Raw genomic sequence first — 22,980 nt, 5'->3', positions numbered from 1 at the left:
TTTGATAAGCAGGGAAAAAAAGGTTTAAAAAAGCTAGTGAAAAATTCTCTCCTGAAGCTTTTTGTTATTAAGCCTGTGGAAATAATGGTCTTTTTCTCTGCACTACTGAAGTATTTACTATTTGCAAAACTCACTATTTTTTCCACTCATGAGGCAATTAATCACAGAGGATCCCTGACCATCAAGCCTTCTATTGTTATAAAGAGCTGTCATTCAAAACTTTCATTGTCGCCCACATCTTCATGACTTAAGAGGTCAGGCTTGGAGTCAAACACACCAGGATTCAAATTCCAGCCATTTACCCACTTACCAAGTGTGTGATTTTGAGGCATTACTTAGAAGCCTTAAGTTTCAGCTTCATCTGTAAAATGGGTATAATATTTCTTTACTTTCAAGTATTCAGAATTAATAACGTAACGTATACAAAGCCCCTGGAAAAGCACCTCGCACACACTACTACTGGATGATTAATATTTGTACATACTACTACTATTGAATGGTTAGGTGCCAGGCTTTGCAAAGCACTTTACATACACTGTCTTTCTTAAAACCAGAACTATGGCCAGGCACAGTGGCTCATGTCTGTAATCCCAACACCTTACGAGGCTGAGGCGGGTGGATCACTTGAGTCAGGAGTTCGAGACCAGCCTGATCAACATGATGAAACCCCATCTCTACTAAAAATACAAAATTAGCTGGGTGTGGTAGTGTTTGCCTGTAGTCCCAGCTACTTGGAAGGCTGAGGCATGAGAATCACTTGAACCCAAGAGGGAGAGGTTGCGGTGAGCTGAGATCATGCCACTACACTCCAGCCTGGGTGACAGAGTGAGACTCCGTCTCAAAAAAACAAAACAAACTAACTAAAACCGAACTATAATTCACACATGTAGCCACTCAACTAATAATTTCAGAATAAAGTAGGTACTATTGTGACTCCTATTTTATAGATGAGAAAATGAGGATCACAGAGGTAAAAGTAACTTGTCTAAGGTCAAACAGCCAAAATTAAGCCTTCATTCAATGAATGTTAATTATAGTAATTACTACTAATCTTGAGATTGCCTCAATATTTGCAGCTTCGAACACGGGACTTGATGAAACTTTAGGGTAGCTACTGGGATAATGAGTGAGTGAAGGAGCTAACCCTGCTTTAGGCTGCAACCAGCGCCTATGTCCCAAAGGGCTAGAGCAGCGTGGGCAGGCATTATATATCTCTGCAGAGTGTAGCCATAAAGTGGAGAGGGTGGGGCCAGAGCCGGCTGAGAGTGAACGTATCTGAAATGCCAGAAGGTGGCAGTGTGGGGTGGTACCTGGAGAGGTATGACTAGGGTCAGTGAGATGGCTGGGCCTCACAGGGAAGGGTTTGGGAAGGATTCAACTATATTCATGATGGGACTTCAGTCTCTCTGGGACTGGGGTTCAAATCAGAAACAGGATAAAGGTCAGTAGTGACAACACAGTCGCAGCATGGGGTCAGAGGGGATTACAGCTCTCAGGGTCCTGGAGTGTGCTGGGGGCTCACCCCACAGGCTCATGGCCTGCGGACCCCCAATATCTGGCCAAGGGACTAGGGGCTGCTAAGCCAACAGCTCCCAGGCCTCTGTGCCTGCTGCCAAGGGAAATTGCACTGGGAAGGAACCTGCATTCATTGGGTGGATTCAAAGCTTATGTTAGTCCATGTTTAGGTCCTGAGAATACACTGATATTTCAAACTTAGGGTTCCTTCCCCTGTGTTTTGTGTTCTAGCACAAGTTTTTTGCTTTTTAAAACCTTCCCGTAGCTCTTTTGATTCAAATGAATACATCATTTAGAAGTTAAAACCAAAGGACATAGATGAACAGCAAGGACGCATCTTTGAGGTCTGCTGTTTCAACAGCGGCTTTGCCTCTGGTCTCTGCACCAAAATCTGGTCCCTTCCTCATCTCATACATTCTCTCTTTGCTTTTACAGTTCAGAAAATTGCAGCATGTGACCCTTAGTGTGTGTCTCTCCATAAAGCATTCACTCACATAACTTTTCCTACTATTATCTAAAAATATGTCAGCGCACTTGGCTTGAGAATGGTTTTTAGACTTAAATTTACACTCAACACTTCAAAAGTATCACAGTAAGCCTGTTGAAACTTCCAGTGTGAAAGCCTAGAGATTTTAATAAGCACAAGACTACACTCACAAATAAAAAACATTCCTTCCAATCCTCCCCTGAAGGATTCGGGGAGAATAATTAGAACAACAGAGATACTACTCTCTGAAATTAAACCAATTTCAGCTCTCTCCAAAGGTTTTTATTAAATGCGGGGGAAAGCCAGAAATGTGAGCTGGAATCTTTTCCTAGCCACTTGCTAGCTGTGTAATGTGGGATCACTTGGCTGATCTTCCTGACTCTCTGTTTCCTTATTTGTAAAATGGGAGTATTCGAAAACTCACGGAGTCATTGGGAAGATCAAATTCGATTATGTACCTGCAAGCTACAAAGCTGTTGTACACCTGACAACTGAGCGCCTTCTTTTCCTTTTCCTTCTTTTTTTGTAATTTATGTATTTATTTCAATTTTTTTAAAGTAGAAATGGGGTCTTACTACATTACCCAGACTGGTTTTGAACTCCTGGGCTCAAGCGATCCTCCTGCCTCAGGCTCCCAAAGTGCTGGGGTTACAGGTGTGAGCCACAGCACCCAGCTTTCTTTTTCCTTTTATCTTAATTGTGCTTTGGTTAGTTTTTGAGACTGGGACATTTGACAGGGCTTTGGGATGGGCTGCATGGGGAAGACCAGGAACTGAGACTCTAGTGTGGCTCCACCTCTCACTGCGTTGTCTCGGGGGAGCAACCTTCATCTCTGCATCTGTTTCCTTTTATCTGAGAGATGTGGATCTTGACCAGATAATCATCAATGTCTTCTCTCAATCTACGATCTAGGGTTTAACCTTTACATTCAGCAGCACCCTTTCATCAATGATCTGAGCCAATGACGAGACACCAGCATTTCTCTTTTGGTACTGGCAGATTAGAGGTCTCGCTGGTGGGTTTTGACTCATACCTGTTTTTCTTCCTGCTTTGCTCTATGCTTTCCACAGTGGTGATCTCATTCAATTCTCACAAGAACCTCATGAGTCAGATAAGGCAGATATGACTGTCTGCATTCTACAGATGATGAAAATGAAGCCCTGGGAGGGTGGTAAGATCTGCCCAGATCACCCAAGCAGTTGGAAAAGTCAGTTCTCCAGAGGTTGAAAGGGACAGCGACTCTCCAGGGAATGGGGAAACCCACAGAGCCACTTCTCACCATTCCCCTGCATCCGGCCTTGTCTGAGCCCCCATCCTCTCTTGCCTGGGGTGTTGTAATAGCATCATAACCAATCTCCCTCCTTACGCCCTTCTCCTACTGCACAGTTGCTTCTCAACACAGCAGCCAGAGTGGAGCTTTAAAAATGTAAGTCAGGGCCAGGCACAGTGGCTCACGCCTGTAATCCCAGCACTTTGGGAGGCCAAGGTGGGTGGATTGCCTGAGGTCAGGAGTTCAAGACCAGCCTGACCAATATGGAGAAACCCTGTCTCTACTAAAAATACAAAATTCCAAGCATGGTGGCACATGCCTGTAATCCCAGCTACTCTGGAGGCTGAGGCAGGAGAATCGCTTGAACCCAGGAGGTGAAGGTTGCGTGAGCCGATATCGCTCCATTGCACTCCAGCTTGGGCAGCAAAGCAAAACTCTGTCCCAAAAAAGAAAAGAAATATTTACTGCTCATTGTCTGTTTCCCTTTCTAGAATGTATGCTCTGTGAGGGAAGGGGTGGGTGGGTGTTTGCTGACATATTGTAAGTGCTTAGAACCATTCTGGCACACAAGTATAGGATAAGTATTTGTATTTGTCGAACAGATGAATGAACCAAAACAGAGCACAGAAATATGGCCAGATAAATATCCAGGAACAAATCATGAAAACTTTTTGTTTGCCAAGCTAAAGGCTATGAGAAAATAGGCATGTTGCCAGAGTTACAGGATGGGTTTTATTCACTCACCCGAGGTAGCCTGAGCTTTATTCCGGGGGAAAAAGCTTTTCCAGTGAATCAGTATGTGCAGATTCCTGAACTTCGTTGCATTCAGAACAGAGCAGTTAGGGTGTCTGCATGTGCATGTATCTTTGTACTTTCGCATCCGCGTTTCCCTCTGCCTTCAATGTTCCTCTTCTTCATCTCATCCTCCAGCTTGGTGAAGGCCTATTCAGCCTCCAAGGCCAGATTTAGCCTCATTTTTTCCTAACCCCTTGGGATGAATTAGCTGGTTGCTTGTGTTAGGCTATTTTTGCATTGCTATGTAAGGAAATACCTGAGGCTGGGTAATTTATAAAGAAAAGAGTTTTATGCTGGGCGCAGTGGCTCATGCCTGTAATCCCAGCACTTTGGGAGGCCAAGTCGGGCAGATCATGAGGTCAGGAGTTCAAGATCAGCCTGGCCAATATGGTGAAACCCCGCCTCTACTAAAAAAATGCAAAAATTAGCCGGGTGTGGTGGCACACGCCTGTAGTCCCAGCTTCTTGGGAGGCTGAGGCAGAAGAATTGCTTGAACCCAGGAGGTGAAGGTTGCAGTGAGCTGAGATCATGCTACTGCACTCCAGCCTGGGCAACAGAGTGAGACTCTGTCTCAAAAAAAAAAAAGGAAAGAAAGAAGAAAGAATGAAAGAGAAAGAAGGAAAGAAGGAAAGAAAAGAAAGGAAGGAAGGAAGGAAGGAAGAAAGAAAGAAAGAAAGGGAAAGAAAGAAAGAAAGAAAGAAAGAAAGAAAGAAAGAAAGAAAGAAAGAAAGAAAGAAAGAAAGAAAGAAAGAAAAGAAAGAAAGAAGAAAGAAAGAAAGAAAGAGAAAGAAAGAAAGAAAGAAAGAAAGAAAGAAAGAAAGAAAGAAAGAAAGAAAGAAAGAGAAAGAAAGAAAGAAAGAAGGAAAGAAGAAAGAAAAGAGTTTTAACTGGCTCATAGTTCTGCAAGCTGTACAGGAAGCAGTGGCTATAGCATCTGCTCGGCTTCTCGTGAGGGCCTCGGGAAACTTACAATCATGGCAGAAGGTGAAAGGAGAGTCAGCATATCACATGGCAAAAGTGTAGAAAGAGAGAGAAAGAAGAGAGAGAGAAGGAGAAGGTGTCACACATTTTTAAACAGCCAGATCTCATGACAGATCACTCAATATCTCAAAGACAGCACAAAGAAATTCATGGGGGAGCTGCTCCCCCCATGACCCAAACACTTCCCACTAAGCCCCACCTCCAACATCGGGGATTACATTTCGACATGAGATTTGGAGAGGACAAATATTCAAGCCATCTCACTCCTCCTCTGCCCTCACTAATTGTATATAGTTATTGGTCTACGTGTCTTTCTTCCCTGATAAAGTGTGACTGCTAAGGTCACACTTGCAGTTCTGGGAGAACCAGGATGATAGTTCACCCTCACTGCGAGCTCCATAAGAGATCCTGTCTCACTTTTCTTTGTCTTTCCAGAGTCTAGCTGAGACCTGGAGCACCAAAGTGTTAATTAAATAAAAAATGTGCACATGCATACTCCAGCTTTTAGAGGCTGGACTGTGTTCACTTTGAACTACTTTAAAATGAGCTCTAGGTTGGGTGCGGTGACTCATGCCAGTAATCCCAGCATTTTGAGAGGCCGAGGCAGGCAGATCATGTGAGGTCAGGAGTTGGAAACCAGCCTGGCCAACATGGTAAAACTCTGTCTCTAGGAAAAATAAAAATAAAATAAGGTAAAATAAGCTCTACACATCTTGGGAAAAAGTGAGAAATATCACTATGAATAAATACTGTTAGAAACAAGTCTCTTTATGCTCCCTGGCAGGTTGGTTGGCCCGTTCAGACACACCTTAAAATGTACAAATCAAATACACAGGGTGGCCCTCAGCCTGTAGTGTCTTCCTGCTCAAAGCATGGTCCATGCACTAGCAGCAGTAGCATTGCCTCAGAGCTTGTTAGAAATTCAGAATCTCAGGCCTTACCCTAAAACTGCTGAATCGGAATCTACATTTTAAGAAGATCCCAGCTCATTCATATACACAGTAAATGTCAAGAATCACTGCTTTAGAGCCCATCCGAAACACCTGTGGATCCACATTTACTTTGCCAGCCTTACCCTTGCAAATGTTGCTTTGGAAGATTGCCTGGTAGTGCTCAGGCATCTGACTTGGGGAAAAAAATGTTTATTTTGACATGCAGCAAAGATTGAGAATGGGTAGAAGTGTGTTTTTCTTATTGCCCTTATTTCTCAAAATATGGTACTTGGGCCACCTGTATTTCATGCTTGCAGAAAGGACTGATTTCCAGACAATACCGCAGAATATGGAATCAGAATCTTAGAAGTAGGGTAAAGCCCTGAAATTGGTATTTTCAATAAATTTTGTGGGGGATTCCTATGTATACCAACGTTTATAAGCTTCTGCCCTAGGAAGAGAAATGATGGACAAGTGATCTGAGAGCTCCTGGGTTTTTTTCTGTCTAGAATTTCTTCACTACCACCAACACCCCCCTTTTGTAACATTATTCTTTTGGAGACCCACGTCTCCTGTTTTCAGTCCACCTGGCTTAGATATGACTGACCCTGCCTCCTTCCAGAAGTGAACATGTAATCTAGGCCTGACCAGTGACAGAATTCCTTCCCCTCCACACAGCCATTGCTTAAAGATTGAGCACAACTCAGGGTTTATCAATGAGATTGGCACCACTTCTAGAATTATTGGGGAAGAGACGCTCTTTCTGCTGGATTCTTAAGCAGAAGTCTTGGGCTGCTGGAGGTCATCTTTGCTAACCTTTGGGGGAACCTGTCGACACAGAAGAGGGCTAAGGCAGGTAGAGGTGGCAAGAAGGGGACCCTGCCCCTCACAAAGCCCTGAGAATGAGTTGTGTGGATTCAGGTCTTTAAAGCTGACTGCAGCACAACTTGACATTAGGTATTAAATGAAAAATGAGCCTGGACAACATGGTGAAACCCTGTCTCCACCAAACAAAAAATACAAAAATTCGCTGGGCATGGTGGTGCATACCTGTAGTACCAGCTGCTCGGGAGGCTGAGGTGGGAGGATCACTTGAGCCTGGGAGGTGGAGGTTGCAGTGAGCCAAGATCATGCCACTGCATTCCAGCCAGGGCAACAAAGCAAGACCCCATCTCAACAACAACAACAAAAACAAATCTGTGGTCAAATAGCTTATGAAACATTACATTGAACACAATTCCACAGAATTTATTTATCAGGACCTCTCAGATTATTTATTTATTTATTTATTTATTTATTTATTTATTTATTTATTTTTGGAGACAGGGTTTCACTCTGTCACCCAGGCTAGAATGCAATGGCATGATCATAGCTCACTGCAGCCTTGGACTCCTGGGCTCAAGGGATCCTCCTGCCGCAGTCTCCTGAGTAGCTGGGACTACAGGCACATGCCACCACACCTGGCTCATTTTTTTATTTGTATAGAGACAGGGTTTCACTATGTTGCCCAGGCTAGTCTCGAACTCCTGGGCTCAAGTAATTGTCCTGCTTTGGCCTCCCAAAGTGCTGGGATTACAGATGTGACCCATTATGTCCGGGCTCAGAATCTTTAATATGTCAAAGTACATTGTAAGTTTCTAAGATGTGGCATTTAACAAGCGTAGATTTAAAAAAAAAAAAAAAGATATAATGGGTTATGGTATAGGGTCCCTTGGGAAACAAGGGCAGGAAGCATAGGTGAAATGGTTTATAAAATATTTTCACACATATCATTTTATTTAATGCTTCCAGGAGTTTCTGAGGGGAGCACTTTTGGCACAGATGAAGAATATAAGTCTCAAGGAGTTGGGTGAATTGCCTAAGGCTGCCCAGCCCGCTGGTGGCTGTCCTAAATCCCCAGGGGTCAGTGGCAGAGTAAGATAAGGGAGACTTGGCAGCTCCTGACCTCAGCACTGGTCATTCTGATGTTCCCCTCTGCAGCCCGAGATGGCATTTCCTGGAATGAAAGGGAGCCAAGGAGAGTTGGTTTCTGAGGATACAGCAAGATTACAGTGAATTATGCATGTGTTAATTGATGCCGATGTGGTACAAATAAACTCATGTCCCCTATTGTAGGTGGTTCTTCAAAAAATCTTTGCAGAGACCATTGCTGTCGGAAATTAGAAGCAAGAAAGGAGTTGCACCGAGAACGATACAAGGGAGTCCTAACCTTTGTTTCTAATTTAATCAAGGCTCCCTTGAGATTAAAGGAATGTAGGTGCATAGGCTTGGAGAAGCTCCTTTCTCTAGACAACATTAATCCCATTCCCTGGTGCTTCTGCTTTCTGATGCTGTGCTAGTATAATCTGACAGTCTCAGGGAATGATTTTAAAAATAAAAATTTGGAAGTTTTAGCCAACTCAAGAATGGCCTCAGATTCGTCATGTGCTGAGGCTAAATTTATCTATCAGTTCATGAAACATTCAAAATTATAGAACCAGAAACTAAAACAGTGTTTTCTGATCTAAACATCATGTTCCTTCTTCTATACCGCATGAGAAGAATTTACAGAGAAAGGACAAAGTTGAAATACTATCTTCACTGAGATTTAGCTGCATGATTTTAGCCAAGACAAAAAACCACCTCTCCAGCAGTTTCCTCAGCTGTAAAATAGAGGAAATGATGTCTATTCTGCAGGAGCATTGTGGGGATGAAATGACACAAGTTATGTGAACTGCACTTCAAAATTCTAACATGCAAAGCAAATGTTACTTACAATACTTGACCAAGTATTACTACGGCCACTACTACTTGCTACTCACTGTTAGTACTGTTACTACTACTACTGTTCTACAACAATAATAATCTCACAATAGAAATAAATAGTGGAGTATTAAATTGAGAGAAGGCAATAAAGACAGAGATGATAACATTAAATCTCTTTCCCCTTTGTGTCATCCCTCATCCAGATCTTGGAATAACAAAGTAATGTCTTTCTTAACTAAGACTTGATTTAGGAAAATGACAACAGATATTTCCAAAGTGTTTCATCATTGACAGAGTGAGTTCATGCCCATTATGTTGTTTCGTGAATTCACACAGTGTTTCTAACTACACCCCCTGTGCCAAGCCCCAGGTTGAGGACCCGTGGGTCCTTGCATCATCAAACACTCCCACAGTGAAGGACAAGGAGCGTGAGGCAGATCTCTGCCAGGCATCGGCCCTTAACACGGCAGGAGCTTGCCTGCATGTCTACGCCCAGCACAGAACTGCACAGTAAAATCATTTTTTTAGAAAAGAGTAATTTTACAAACTAAAAGTACTGTTAGGGGATAATTCTGGTTCACATCTTTTCCCCCATTTTCTCACCATGGGCCTTTTAAGCTGAAAATACAGCATAATTTTCATCACTTTGAGATTTCTCCTATTTTTACAAATCTAATGTGGTATTAGCATGTGCCTTTCAGCTCTGAGAGTCAAGATGCAGATACAGGCTCTAAGATGAATTTGCCAATTTAGTTCAACCAACATTTATTGAGTGCCTTTGAATGTGAGGCAAATTGTGAAGTGCCATGGCCTTTGCCACGTGGGTCAACAACCACGTTTGGCCACACAGGTGCTGGAACACAGCCAAGTGAAACAGCCTTCTTTGCTGGAGATAACATACAACCTAAAGGGAAACTTCAATCCTGGTTATTACAGGTCTTTCTTTTCTGCTGGGCCATGTGCACAGAGAAACACAGGAATCTTTTTTTATTTTAATTGTGAAACATTCCAGCTAAAAAACATCCTCATGGCTGGCATGTTTAATTGAGCTCCTGAGAGGCTGTGTCGGTGAGACTTCTGGATGAATCACCCGCAGTCCCATTGGTCTCACCAAGAACCCATTGATGTTTCATAAATCCAAGTCGGTACAAATCTAATTGAGTTACCATGCTGAATTAGCTTACATCTAAATGGCATTCATGTCTACAAATGGAATAATTAGAGTCTAGAAAATGGGATATATCAAGTGGCATCCCAAGTGACAACAGAGAGGCATTTGTATTCATTCAATCAACTGCTTTAAAAAAAAAAAAAAATGCTGCTGTAAGACTTGTCTTAGGCCGATGATTAGATGCGGTGTTTGGGCATTTGGTTTCTTTCTTTTTTTTAATATTTATATTTACCTCCAAGAGGTCCCTTTACCCATTCTTCAGACATATGAAAGAGAAATGTCAGGCCTGAAGTTATTTTTGACCACATGGTTTAAAAAAACGAAAGAAAGAAAAGAGGGACGGGACAGTCTCATTTCGATCTACAGATCTGTTTGTTTTCGTCGATTGGAAATGGCTTCCTTATTTTATTCCTTTTGAGCTTCATTTTTTTTCTTCTACATTTGCTTCGAAGTACACTGGCTAAGATGAATTCACACCCTGGGGGGCATATGGATTTGGATGTGAATGCCAGACCATCCTCTATTTGAGAAGTACCTAAGTACCCAATCATAAAAAATAAAGCTTACTCTTTGGTCCGGAAAGGATCTCATTAAATGGCTTTATTTCCAAGTTATTTTAGTTCTGAAATTTTAGGATATCTGAATTTAATGCTCCTTCGATTAACAGTTCAACTCAGCAAATATTACAGAACAGGAAGAAGGCATTTTGACTAGGCAGGCTAATGGCCTCCTTCTAATTCACACAGTAGTCTTCAATCTAATTTACATGCTTAGTTTATTTATTACCCCAATTAAGTTTTGCAAATAGTTTGCAATGAGGTCCCCATGACCTCATAACTCACAATTACTCTTGGGATCTCCTGCCCACTTTGGCACGTTTTGAATAATACTGCAATATCTTCCAGGAAAAAATTGTACTCAGGAAATGATGGATGGTGATTATGAACACTTTGTCCATAAAAGACAGAATCTGAAATGTTTTTTTGGTCTGCTACCTGGTGTCTAGGTCACAATCTTAAGCATTTGGACTTTGGGTTATCAACGCTCCCTGTGGCCACTGTTTTTCTCGTAATTGCAGCTTCCTATGTCTGTTGACTTTCAAATCAAAGACGAGGATGCTTTGGTGTTAGTAGTCTGTATCTGCTGTAAGGCCAGCCGTACATACACATCTGTATTACTTGATGGGGGCCAGAAGACCTTATATCTATGACCCTATTCCAACTCAACAATTTACTCTAATTAGTCCATTAAAATTTGAACTGGTGAAATCCAAATTAAGTCTGTAGTTTAATATTATTATATCAATGTCAATTTCTTAGTTTTGACAAATGTACTATGGTTGTATAAGATGTTAACATTTAGGAGAAGCGGGGTAAGAGGTATACAGGAAATCTCTGTACTATTTTTGTAAATTTTCTGTAAATAGAAAATTATTTCAGAAGAAAAAGTTTAAAAATATCTTTGTATGTGCAATTAATCCCAAATGTTAATTATGTCTTTACAAGAGTCTTTCTTTTAAAGTCTATTCAAGCATGGACCTAATGAAGACTGCAGCATGTTGGGGTGGAAAGATTTGTGTGTGTAGAGGGGTAAGATAGGAAGAGGACCTGGGTATGAGTCCCAACTCTGACACACACCAGCTGGGAACCTTAGGCAAGCCCTTTACTCTCTTTATGTCCCAGTTTCCTCATCTGAATGGAGGTGTTATCAATAAGGGCATCATTTTAGGGCTCAGTAAGAAACAAATGGGTGCCATTTCTGAGGCCTCTGTTCTGTTACGTTGGTCTATTTATCTGTTTTGGTACCAATACCATGCTGTTTTGGTTACTGTAGCCTAGTAGTATAGTTTGAAGTCAGGTAGCATGACGCTTCCAGCTTTGTTCTTTTTGCTTAAGATTGTCTTGGCTATATAGGCTCTTTTTTGGTTCCATATGAAATTTAAAATAGTTTACACCATGGAATACTATGAAGCCATAAAAAAGAATGAGTTCATGTCCTTTGCAGGGACTTGATAAAGCTGGAAACCATCATCCTCAGCAAACTAACACAGGAACAGTAAACCAAACACTGCATGTTCTCAGTCATAAGTGGGAGTTGAACAATGAGAACACATGGGCACAGGAAGGGGAACATCACAACCGGGGCCTGTTAGGGAGTGGAGAGAAAGGGGAGGGAGAGCATTAGGACAAATGCATGTGGGGCTTAAAACCTAGATGATGGGTTGATAGGTGCAGCAAACCACCATGGCACATATATACCTATGTAACAAACCTGCATGTTTAGCACATGTATCCCAGAACTTAAAGTAAAATTAAAAGAAACAAATAACAAAATAATGATTATGTTTTGGGAAGCTAAAAAATTGTACAAATTTTTTAAAACACCTCTGATGGAGAGAGATGTCAAGGGTAAAATAAAGTTGCGGAGTGATCAACAATGTACAATAGAGATCATGGAAAGAAAGATCTACAAGAGTCTTTGTGATTAATGAGTCCTATCTACCTTTACAGATGAGAAAACAATATTGCAAAAAGACTAAGTGACTTTTCCAAGGGTCACATTACTGGTCAGAAAAAGAATTCGCATCTTCTGATATCCAAGCCAGTGAGCTTTCCACTGGGCTGTGGTGTTTCCCAATGTTGTGTTTAAAACTGGCCCAAACAAGGGGCAAGCAAAGTGATCTGCTGGGTGTTTCCTTCCAGTTTTGACTTGAAAAGCACCCCATCACTCCTAATATTTTATTAGTATGTAGCTATAATGAATTTCTAAACAAAAAGGCTTATCTATTAAGAATGGTCTAGTTATTAATGTGAAGAAAACTCGTTAAAATAAATTCAATTGGAGTACTACGTAAAATTCAAACAGCCTCCATCCTGCCTAACAGGGTGAAACCCCACCTCTACTAAAAGTACAAAAAATTAGCCGGGCATGGTGGTGGGCGCCTGTAGTCCCAGCTACTTGGGAGGCTGAGGCAGGAGAATCACTTAAACCTGGGAGGTAGAGGTTGCCGTGAGCCGAGATTGCACCACTGCACTCCAGCCTGGGTGACAAAGCGAGACTCCATTCCCCCCCAAAAAATTCTAATAGCCTCATGGTCTCCAGCTACATAAAATATGTCTACAGATCGATCCTGCAACACCTGAAATTTAACACCCTAAGATCCAAGCTCATCTAAGGACAGAAACACCTCCCTCCCCATGGCCCTGTTTCCCTCAGTAGCGTCATGCCCCTCACATTTCTCAAGGAGCAACATCCTGGGGTCACTTTTCTCTTTTTCTGTCACTATTTTAAGTCAGTGTCTTATCTGGATCCTCGTGGAAGCAGAATCTAAGTCTAATGCATCTTCACAAACTCCTCAGCACCCGACAAAATGCCTGATGCCTCTCACATATGAGGTGTTCAAGACTGCTGCATGAATGTATCTACATAAACTCTTAGGAAACCTTTCAAAAGCGTATGTCAGTCTTCCTCAAGGTCTCAAGAAAAGAGGATTTCTCTCTACTTCTTTTCACACCTGAAATCAAGCAATATTAAAGGACAAATTAATCGATTTCACTGCAAGTTGAGCTAATACATTGACTACTCTGCATAAGTTAGACCTCAAAAGAACACTCAGAAAAGAATCACCCCAACTTCCAGATTAGTTGAGACTGCACTCTTAATGTTAAATATTCCCACTGTAAGTTACTATAAATTTCATTAACTGGTTACATGCTTCTTATTCTAGTCTACGGGTAAGTCCTTTTATCTCCATACTGTAAATTACATTGTGCTATTTACCTAGTTTATGGTAACATCTCATTGGTAATTCAATCCTTGAGTGGGTACTTTTTGAAATAATGAAATAATCAAATGCAAATTGGCTTAACATTTTAAATGCTGCACCCAGCAAAAGTGCGGAGGTATGGAAAAGTGACCTGGGTGAAATCTTAAATAGGCTTTAATTCCAAACTTGGGCAGGGCAGGTAAAAGTTTGCATCTAAAGGAAATACATTTATTCTGTACCTGGACTCTCTGCATGAGAAGACAGATGTGGGAACACTGGCTCAATCTACTCAGCTTTTGAGAGAAAAGTTTTCCCAGGAACTATGACCCAGTTTTGGGGAAAAGGCCATCTTGGCTGACAATAATTGAGAGAGTTCTGGTACAGTTTTGTGTAACTACTAAGTTCTGGATTCATTTATTCAAGCCATTTATTCATCTGAAAAATAGAGACATGGAATCAACTGGCACGATGAAAATTCCAGTGTTCATCCAGCACAAACGCAGGAAGTGTCCAAAGATCTGGGTTGCATAAGGAAAACAAGTAGTCTCTTTGTCAAGAAGAAAAGCTCCTGTTTTTTTGTTTTTTGTTTTTTTGTTTTTTTGGTTTTTAGATGGAGTTTGGCTCTTGTTGCCCAGGCTGGAGTGCAATGGCTTGATCTTGGCTCACTGCAACTTGCAACTCCTGGGTTCAAGTGATTCTCCTGCCTCAGCCTCCCAAGTAGCTGGGATTACAGGCACCCACCACCATGCCCAGCTAATTTTTTGTATTTTTAGTAGAGATGGGGTTTCATCATGCTGGCCAGGCTGGTCTCGAAGTCCTGACCTCAGGTGATCCACCCGCCTTGGCCTCCCAAAGTGCTGGGATTACAGGTGTGAGCTACTGTGCCCAGCCGTCCTGTTGCTTTCATCTGCACAGAACATGAACCTTAACTTAAGTGGCTTAATTAAAAAAAAAAGTGTTACATGATGAGGAAATCCTGAGTTGGGCAGCTCCATCGGCAGATGCTCAGTGTAGTCACGAAGTGCACAGGTCCCTTCCATCTCTTCCCATTGCCTTCAAGTTGATTTGGGATGCATTTCCAAAAGATGGACTAGGAGTGGGGTTATAGTTGATAAGTCATTAATTAATGTCACTGCATCCCGTTAGGAGGAAGAGGTATGTAGAGAAGGGTTTAGAAGAAACAGAGAAAATTTCAAAAAGAAGAATCCTGGCTGTTGTTGTCTGTGCCTATGGCCATGAAGCCTTCTGTGAAAAGGCTATCCTTACAGTGGGAAGAGGGCCTCATGCCATCTTAACTGAGAAGTTCTCCCCAATATCGACAAGCACCTGATAATTGGGCAGTGTTAGCTTTTCCTACAGGAAATGAATGCACTGGGCAGGTCTGTGTGAGCATGCCGACCTCTAGACAAGTATCCTTCCCATTGTAAAGTATTAAACCAACTTCCTGAGAGTGTAACAGACACTAGGATTCCTGCTGTGTGTATCTGGGAGAGGAGAGCTATGTACTAGCACACATACCTGAATGCCTATAAATATATATATATATATATATATATATATATTTCAGTTACTGTCATTTTGCCCTGAAAAGATCGATCCACTCCAGGTCAGTGGACAAAAATCCAAATGTGCAGTCTCGGACCATGGTGAGTTCATGGAAGCAACTGTCACCTGCACACAGTCTCTCAGTTGATTATGTGGTCGTTTGTTTTTGTCTTCTATAATTAGGATTTCTGTCGATCGCCAGTTGGTAATTAATAGAAATATTCTGATGATTTTTGCTAAGGCAAGAAAACTCTTCAATTTTTATGCTAAATTCCTTCAGCTGATTCAACCTGACAAACTCTCCAAAGCTTGGCATCAATCACTCAAGAAGTTCCAACCTATAATTTTTTTTTTTTTTTTTTTTTTTTTTTTGAGGCAGAGTCTCGCTCTGTCACCCGGACTGGAGTGCAGTGGCCAGATCTCAGCTCACTGCAAGCTCCGCCTCCCGGGTTTACGCCATTCTCCTGCCTCAGCCTCCCGAGTAGCTGGGACTACAGGCGCCCGCCACCTCGCCCGGCTAGTTTTTTTTTTTTGTATTTTTAGTAGAGACGGGGTTTCACCGTGTTAGCCAGGATGGTCTTGATCTCCTGACCTCGTGATCCGCCCGTCTCGGCCTCCCAAAGTGCTGGGATTACAGGCTTGAGCCACCGTGCCCGGCCTCCAGCCTATAATTTTTATTTATTTTTACTACTTTCAAGTTTTAGAAGAAAGAGGACAATCAGAGTTTCCTTTGTAAAGCTGTTTCTCTGGGATCTATAAGGACTCAGTTCAACCTCCTGCACCTTCTCCATCTTCACCCACCAGATTCTGTGATGCTGGTTCACATCCAGACTGGGGAGCTGGCAGCTTGCAAATGTCTGTGAGCACACAGAAAAAATTCAAATACTTCCACAAGACTAACATGAAAAAGTAATCTAAGAAGCAAGTCAACAAAAATTGCAACCAGAAGTGTTTCTGATGAACTTTTAAGCAACTTTTCAAAGCCGTGAGCAATCCGTTTCTAACATAAAGCTGTTTTGTGTAGCCACGCTATTGTTGTTCTCGCACCAGATGGAAACTCTTCAGAAGGGCCTTCCCTTTCTAGGAGCTCTGTCTTTATTAAAACACAGTCTGTGGTCCTAATGTGTTTAAATTTGCACCCTCTAGCCCCTGGCACACAGAGGGGTACTACTTATCAAACGGCAATGAATAGTCATTGCTAAACGTTGTGGGATTTCCTGTAGGGATAAGGTGTTTCTTGCTATGAACCCACAACATGCAGGAAACCAAATGTCAAGACAGGTTCATTGATTAACTGAGAAAATTAAATTTTTTCCCCAATTTTTAAAGTGGAAGCAACACTGAAAATAACATGACAATAGCTGAAACATTGAAAATAACAGAAACACTGGAAATAGCATGCCTACATTTTCTCCAGCATGGCTGCAAAAGGAAATTGCTTGCATCCCTTTAAATTTTGCATAAAAATCAACATCTCTCTCCTAGACCTAACTGTGTCTTTAGACAAAACCCGAAGCCTCTCTTTCATTGTTGTAAATAACATCTCATAAATTCAAAACTAAGGCAAAACAGCAGAAAGCTCAGTGATATTTAATTCAGCAAAATGTAGACCACATGCTCAGCCACATTCACATTTTGTTAAAATGATATGCTTTAAAAACCAATTAGTAGAGTGCATTATGTATGGACATAAATAATCTGTTGCTAACACACCTGCATGAGAAGACCATGAGAAAAGCCACTGATGAGGACTCATCAGTAGGAGCCATTACTGAATCAGTTGATGCCGAGGCTACCTGCTCAGGCATTGCTACTGAAAGTGGGTCAGGTTTCATCACCAGGGAATGTAATGATAGCTTGGTCTCCATAGCTCATCCTGAAGCATCAAAATCTAATTCTAACAGTTCAACAGTCTGCTTCAATGTATGTGCTTGTTGCTCAAAGTGTGGTCCAAGAACCAGTAGCATCAACATCACCTGGGAGCTTGATAGACAGGCAGAATCTTAGCACACACGGATACTCATATGTAGACAGGCACACACACACACACTCGCATGAACACCTCCCATACTGTGCTTCCACTGCAACCCCAACTACCACTTCCACCCACATCATCATAAATTATAATCTGCCTTTTAGCAAGATCCTCAGGTGTTTCATATGCACATTAAAGTTTGACAGGCACTGGTGTTTATCACTCTAAAATAACTTTTCTTCAGCCTCCCTTATTTTACTGGTTGCACCACAAATGCACATAACCCAAGTGATTGTTTATCAGTATACAAAACACAGAGAGAGGAAATTTTCCCCAAGGAGGAACAGACTGAATAGTATTAACAGTGCTTTAAACTGTAATGAATTCCCAGTCTAATTCATGATGAGGTTTCAATTTATACCACATTTAGAGTACTACAGGTTCAAGTAATCACTGCAGTAATTAGCTTACTTCCAGTCCTCCAAAATAAACCCACTAATTTTTGCAATCAGCCTTCATTTGGTTAATCACCAGTTTAATTGATTTAATTAGTTTGATCTGCAAAATTAGTCAAGTGTAAATACTGTTTTGTAAACAGAGTTTAGCTCCAAGCTGTAAGATAGGGAATTCTAATTCAAACCTAGAGTTAATAACAAACCCACACATACAGGATTTTGTAGTGGAGTACAGCAGTTGCAAGTTTTTAAGAGGAAGGCCTGTGGATGTTCTGGTGAATTGGAATTGTGCTGTTGTAATTACAGTATTGATTAAGCTAAGATACCTCCTCTTGCCAACCATCTCTAACACTATACAGTAATTGTGTTTCGAAGATTAAAAGGAATTGTCATTTTTCTTTTCAAATGATCTGGCTCAAATGACCCTAATGTTGAGAGAATTGTCCAGATTTGAATTTCAAGTTATTTTTAGTATTTTCAGTCTTACCCATTAAACATTTCCTAAAACAAATGTTTTTGAATTTTTGAAGAGAACGTCTCTACTTACATTACATTAACAAGAAGTAGTACACACCGTGTGACGTAAAATACATCTTTACTTTTTACTAGGTTTTTGATACAATACATTTGACAAGATAAAAATTCCTTTTAAACCCCTCCCAGATGAATTCATTCTAAGTGCTAAATTCATTAGATTCTCTGTACAATAAGACAGTCTTTCCATTTAAAATCTCTGCCTGGAATATTGTAAATGAGTGGGGAATTAAGCAGGGAGGTACTTGTTTATAGACTGTATTTTCCAGATTGTTTCTCATTACTGAGCCACTGTTAATGCTGTCTCCTTGGAATTTTCTACACCTTGGCTTGACCTCTTCTTTAAAATATTTAATTATCACTTGGATACTTTGGGATTCCTTTAGTTGTGCTGCTAAGTGAAATATTTAACCTGGATTAAAAAGTATATTGGAAGAGTGGTGCCACAAATAATTTATCAAATTATAATTAAGAAGGTAAAGACAACAATGTGAGTGAATAACCAAACTGGACCACCTACAATTTTTACAATGCAGTGAATGCTGGAACAGAGGCTGAGACCAGGGGCATGGAAGCACGTGAATTTAAGCCCTGTTAACTGCCATCAACATTTTTAAAAATCTGTTTATCAGTTTAGAAAAAGGGTGTGGTCTTTTTTGTTCCAGAGAAAATGTTGAATTCATCTGTAAAGTATACATTTATCTTGTCTACAACCCTCATGGTGCTTCAGCAATGCTTTCTTCCAGCTCAGGATTTTTCTAGGATGAGTCAGTAAATATTTTCGGCTTTGCAGATCATAACGTCTCATTCCAATTTCTCAACTCTGCAGGCATAGTCAAGATAGAAATGAATGGTGTGGTTATATTCCAATAAAACCTTATTGATGGATACTGACATTTTAATTCCATATGATTTTCTCATATCACAAAATATTAGTCTTCTTTTGATTTTTTTCAACCACTTAAGAAGGTTAAAATCATTCTTAAACTCATAGGCTATATAAAAGTGGGGCAGCCAGACTGGCCTGTAGTTTTCCCACCCCTTTCTAGCTGTTATAGGTCAGGTGTCTACTGAGTGTTCATAGAGACATTTCTGCCAGGCACAATGGCTCATTCCTGTAATCCCACCGCCTGGGGAGACCAAGGAGCAAGGATTACTTGAGGCTAGGAATTCAAGACCAGTCTGGCCAACATGGCGAACCCCCAGGCTCTACTAAAAACTAAAAAAATTAGCTGGGCATGGTGGTGCACACTTGTAATCCCACCTACTCAGGAGGCTGAGATATGAGAACCACTTGAACCTAGGAGGCAGAGGTTATAGTGAGCCAAGATCACACCACTGCACTCCGGCCTGGGCAACAAAACGTGACTGTCTCAAAAAAAAAAAAAAAAATAAAATAAATTTTGAAATGTTATTTCCAATTATACCACTTCACAGGCCATTTCATTACCTGCCATTTAAAATTTTATGTCCATATCAAAATATTGCTCCTTGCTTATAGAAGTTGCTTCACATGCTAGATACAAACAGCACAGGGGCAACTGGGACTTAGACATGGGGGCTTAGCTGGTGTTAAAGAAAAAGGAAAAAAGGCCTGGAAACTTGTATTCCAACATGAGGTCCCACCTGCATTCTTAAGAGACTCCAAGGCAAAGAAAGCTAGGACTACTCTTCCACTTCCAGGTGCATTTAATGTTCATTTAAACCCTTCCAGTGACATTTTCCTTATTGAATATTTTTCTAAACTAATTTTACATTTATTTGATTTTACTTGAAGTAAAATACTGTGGGGAGTGGGATTTGTTGAAGCACCACAATATGATGTGTCCATTTCTGTGCTTCCCTAAAATGACTCTGAAATATCTTCTGGAAGCTTTTGCATATATATAGTGTGGATATAATTTCTCATTTCCATTATCTCCAACAAGGCAGCTGGAACCATCACCAATGGGACTTGATGACTATGTTTCAATAAGCCCTTACTTTTCTACAAAAATATGAGGATCCTAAAATGGTTTTATCTCAAATCATTTCACTAGTATTGCTAGAGAACTCCAAAAGACAGACAGCAGGGTTTTTTGTCTGTTTTAACAATTTAGCTGTTTCATGTCATCAGCCACAGTAGCATGCTTGGAAGTTCTCACTGCATGTTAGTGGGCGCATGACTTTGGGGAGGTCCTTCCATTTTTCAGAACCACCTATTTTCTGTAGTCTTTTCACCGAATGTGCCTGCCGTGCTGACCTTGGGACACTTCCACATGGGAAAACTACAGGTAGGAAATGTTTGATAAAAAGGAGTATGATTCAAAAAGATGGGGTGCTATGGACACACATGGATTGAACATCTTCTAAGCTTACAAGGCAGAAGTGAATAAGTGAAGATCCAATAGGCTAATTGACGAAGAGTAGTGCAAGCAAATACTTTCAGAGTTGGAACCCTGAGTCCACAGCGGTGTGTCGCTGCCAGGGAAGTCTCGAAGAAGGAAAGAGAACTACGTAAAAGGAGAGAAAGAGCATTCTAAGCATTGAGAAAGGCATTTGCTTCATTGTGACACTTTTTTTTTTTTTAATGAAGCCTTCCTGTTTTAGTTTGGCATATTTAACTTGTCTGAAATTTCCCTCTGCAGGATTTATATGATTAGCACCTTTTCCTAACTTCTTGCTGGACTTAGGCAGAGGTGGCTGAAGAAGGAAACAAGTCAAAACCAGAGGCAACTGCTTTGAAAATCTCTTCCTGTTTCTCTAGGTTTGTTTAGATCCCATAAGATAGGCAATTGTTACATCTTATTACAGCTTTCCTGAGCTTTTTAGGTATAACTTGGTACCCATGAAACCTTCAAATTGTTTGTGTGGTGTCTACATTTCCTAACAAGGCAAAGGATCTACACTTGCAGATTTTAAGCATCTTGGATATTTAAAAATTCTCAGGGTATTTGTGTGAAATTGGTAAGGGATTCTGTGGGGAAAAAGGAAAACTGCCTCATAAATGAATCTGCCCACCTGGGAGTTCCAAGTGCAAACAGCAGTAGGATTCAGAATCTTAACTTTTTTTTTTTCCCGCACTGCAAGAAGTCCCCAAATTTATATGCCAGAATGTATCTAGGTTAGTACATATATTTGGCCAAGCTACTCAGGGCCCTGCTAAATTCCCCAATGTTTTTACAGTCAGTAAACTTTTCAGATCTTGGGTGCTAATTTGTATCATTTGCAAAAACAACCGTGAAAGCTATTTGGTGCTTGCAATGCGATTACTACTAAAGAGGTTTTGGGGTATTCTCATTAAACTGAGTCCCAGATGTTTTTGTCTTGTGATTTGTGTTGATCTGTTCTTTGTCGGTTCTAATTATCAATCAAGATGAATGAATTAGTCATCCACTCGGTGAAAAGCCTCTTTACGCATATGATCGAGACCCAAGCTAAAGGAGCCTTCAGAGATATCTGTCTAACCTTGGAATGGACTATTTCCTCTGCATGTGTGCACAAACAGTGGAACGGCATTGCTGTCTTTTTCTCGAATACATTTGCTGGGGATGTACATATAATTTGTGGTACGTGTGTGTGCACGTAAATATGGATGCAGAAAGATATTTGCACATTTCTGGACTGACTGTACATCTATACGTAACCCCTTCCTCTTCTAGTACAATATTTTTTATTTGAAGGCTTTCATGTGAAATCATTTCCAGGGGGAAATCTCTAATCGCTGAGCTAGGAGAAAAACAGTGCCCTAGGAATCTGATTACAATATTTCAGTATGTTCACTTCCCTTGGAGTTGCCACCGGTATGCTCTTAACAGGGATACAAACTACCCAGTGGGCACTCAGTACACCTCACAAGGGATTAAGGCACCTTGTGAATATGCATTAAACCGTGGTCCTGTTTACCTCGGCTGCCTGCTGTGTCGGCAGTCATCTGGCCAGCATTCGCTAAAGCAATGCTTGCAGTATCACTCTGGCATGATGCTACCACATATGAAATGTGTGTCTTTTACTAGTTCCTTCCAACATGCTTGGTAACACATTGGCCATCTAACAAAGATTCTTTGAACTGGGAGTTCAAATGGCTTTGGATAGGCAAAAAATGTCTGTCTGGGAGGCAGATGGAGGAGGAAATAGCACCAAACAGCAGGTACAGTAATTTGTTAGCAAATGCCGATGCTTCCATCCATCAGTGTATGTTACAAAGGGGGAGAGGAGCCTTTATTTCTGCAGTAACAGCAGGTGACATCTCCTGTCTAAAGGAAATGTGACTGAAAATTGTGTGTGTTGAAAATGGAGAAATTAAGTCTCCTTCATTGAAGATACACGATAAGCATCTTTATTGTGTTCATTGGAGTCTGATTGTGCGTGTATGTGTGTTGTGTTTCTATACATCACACACACACACACACAAACACACCTATTCTCCAGATATCTGGGACACTTAACAAAAGAATTGTCATTCATGTACACTGACACTAATTTTTTAAAAAACTATTTTTAGCATTTGGAAGATAGCTCTGGGGGAATCTTGCAGTCCTACAAACACATCCGTGGGATGTTAATTTGCCTTCAGGAATGGATGAAGCAGGCTGTACCTCTACATGAAGGCCACCACTGGTGAGCCATTTTTCAGTATATAAAAATGTTTGTTTGGTTTCCCGTCAGCTGAGAGGCAAACCCTTCCCCCGGGATCAGTGAGAGCCTCTGTGACTGCCACAAAACAGTTTTCTTACTGCCCCTTTAAAAAGGCCAGGGAACTTTGGCAATGACCCTCAGGAAGCCTTCAAAAGGGCCAGGTGCAATGACTCATGCAGGTAATCCCAGCAC

The sequence above is a fragment of the Rhinopithecus roxellana genome, chromosome 5, assembly GCF_007565055.1.
Source record: "Rhinopithecus roxellana isolate Shanxi Qingling chromosome 5, ASM756505v1, whole genome shotgun sequence".
In the NCBI taxonomy this organism is placed as follows: Eukaryota; Metazoa; Chordata; class Mammalia; order Primates; family Cercopithecidae; genus Rhinopithecus; species Rhinopithecus roxellana.
The sequence above is the reverse complement of the archived record's forward strand: the minus strand, read 5'-3'. Positions refer to the sequence as shown.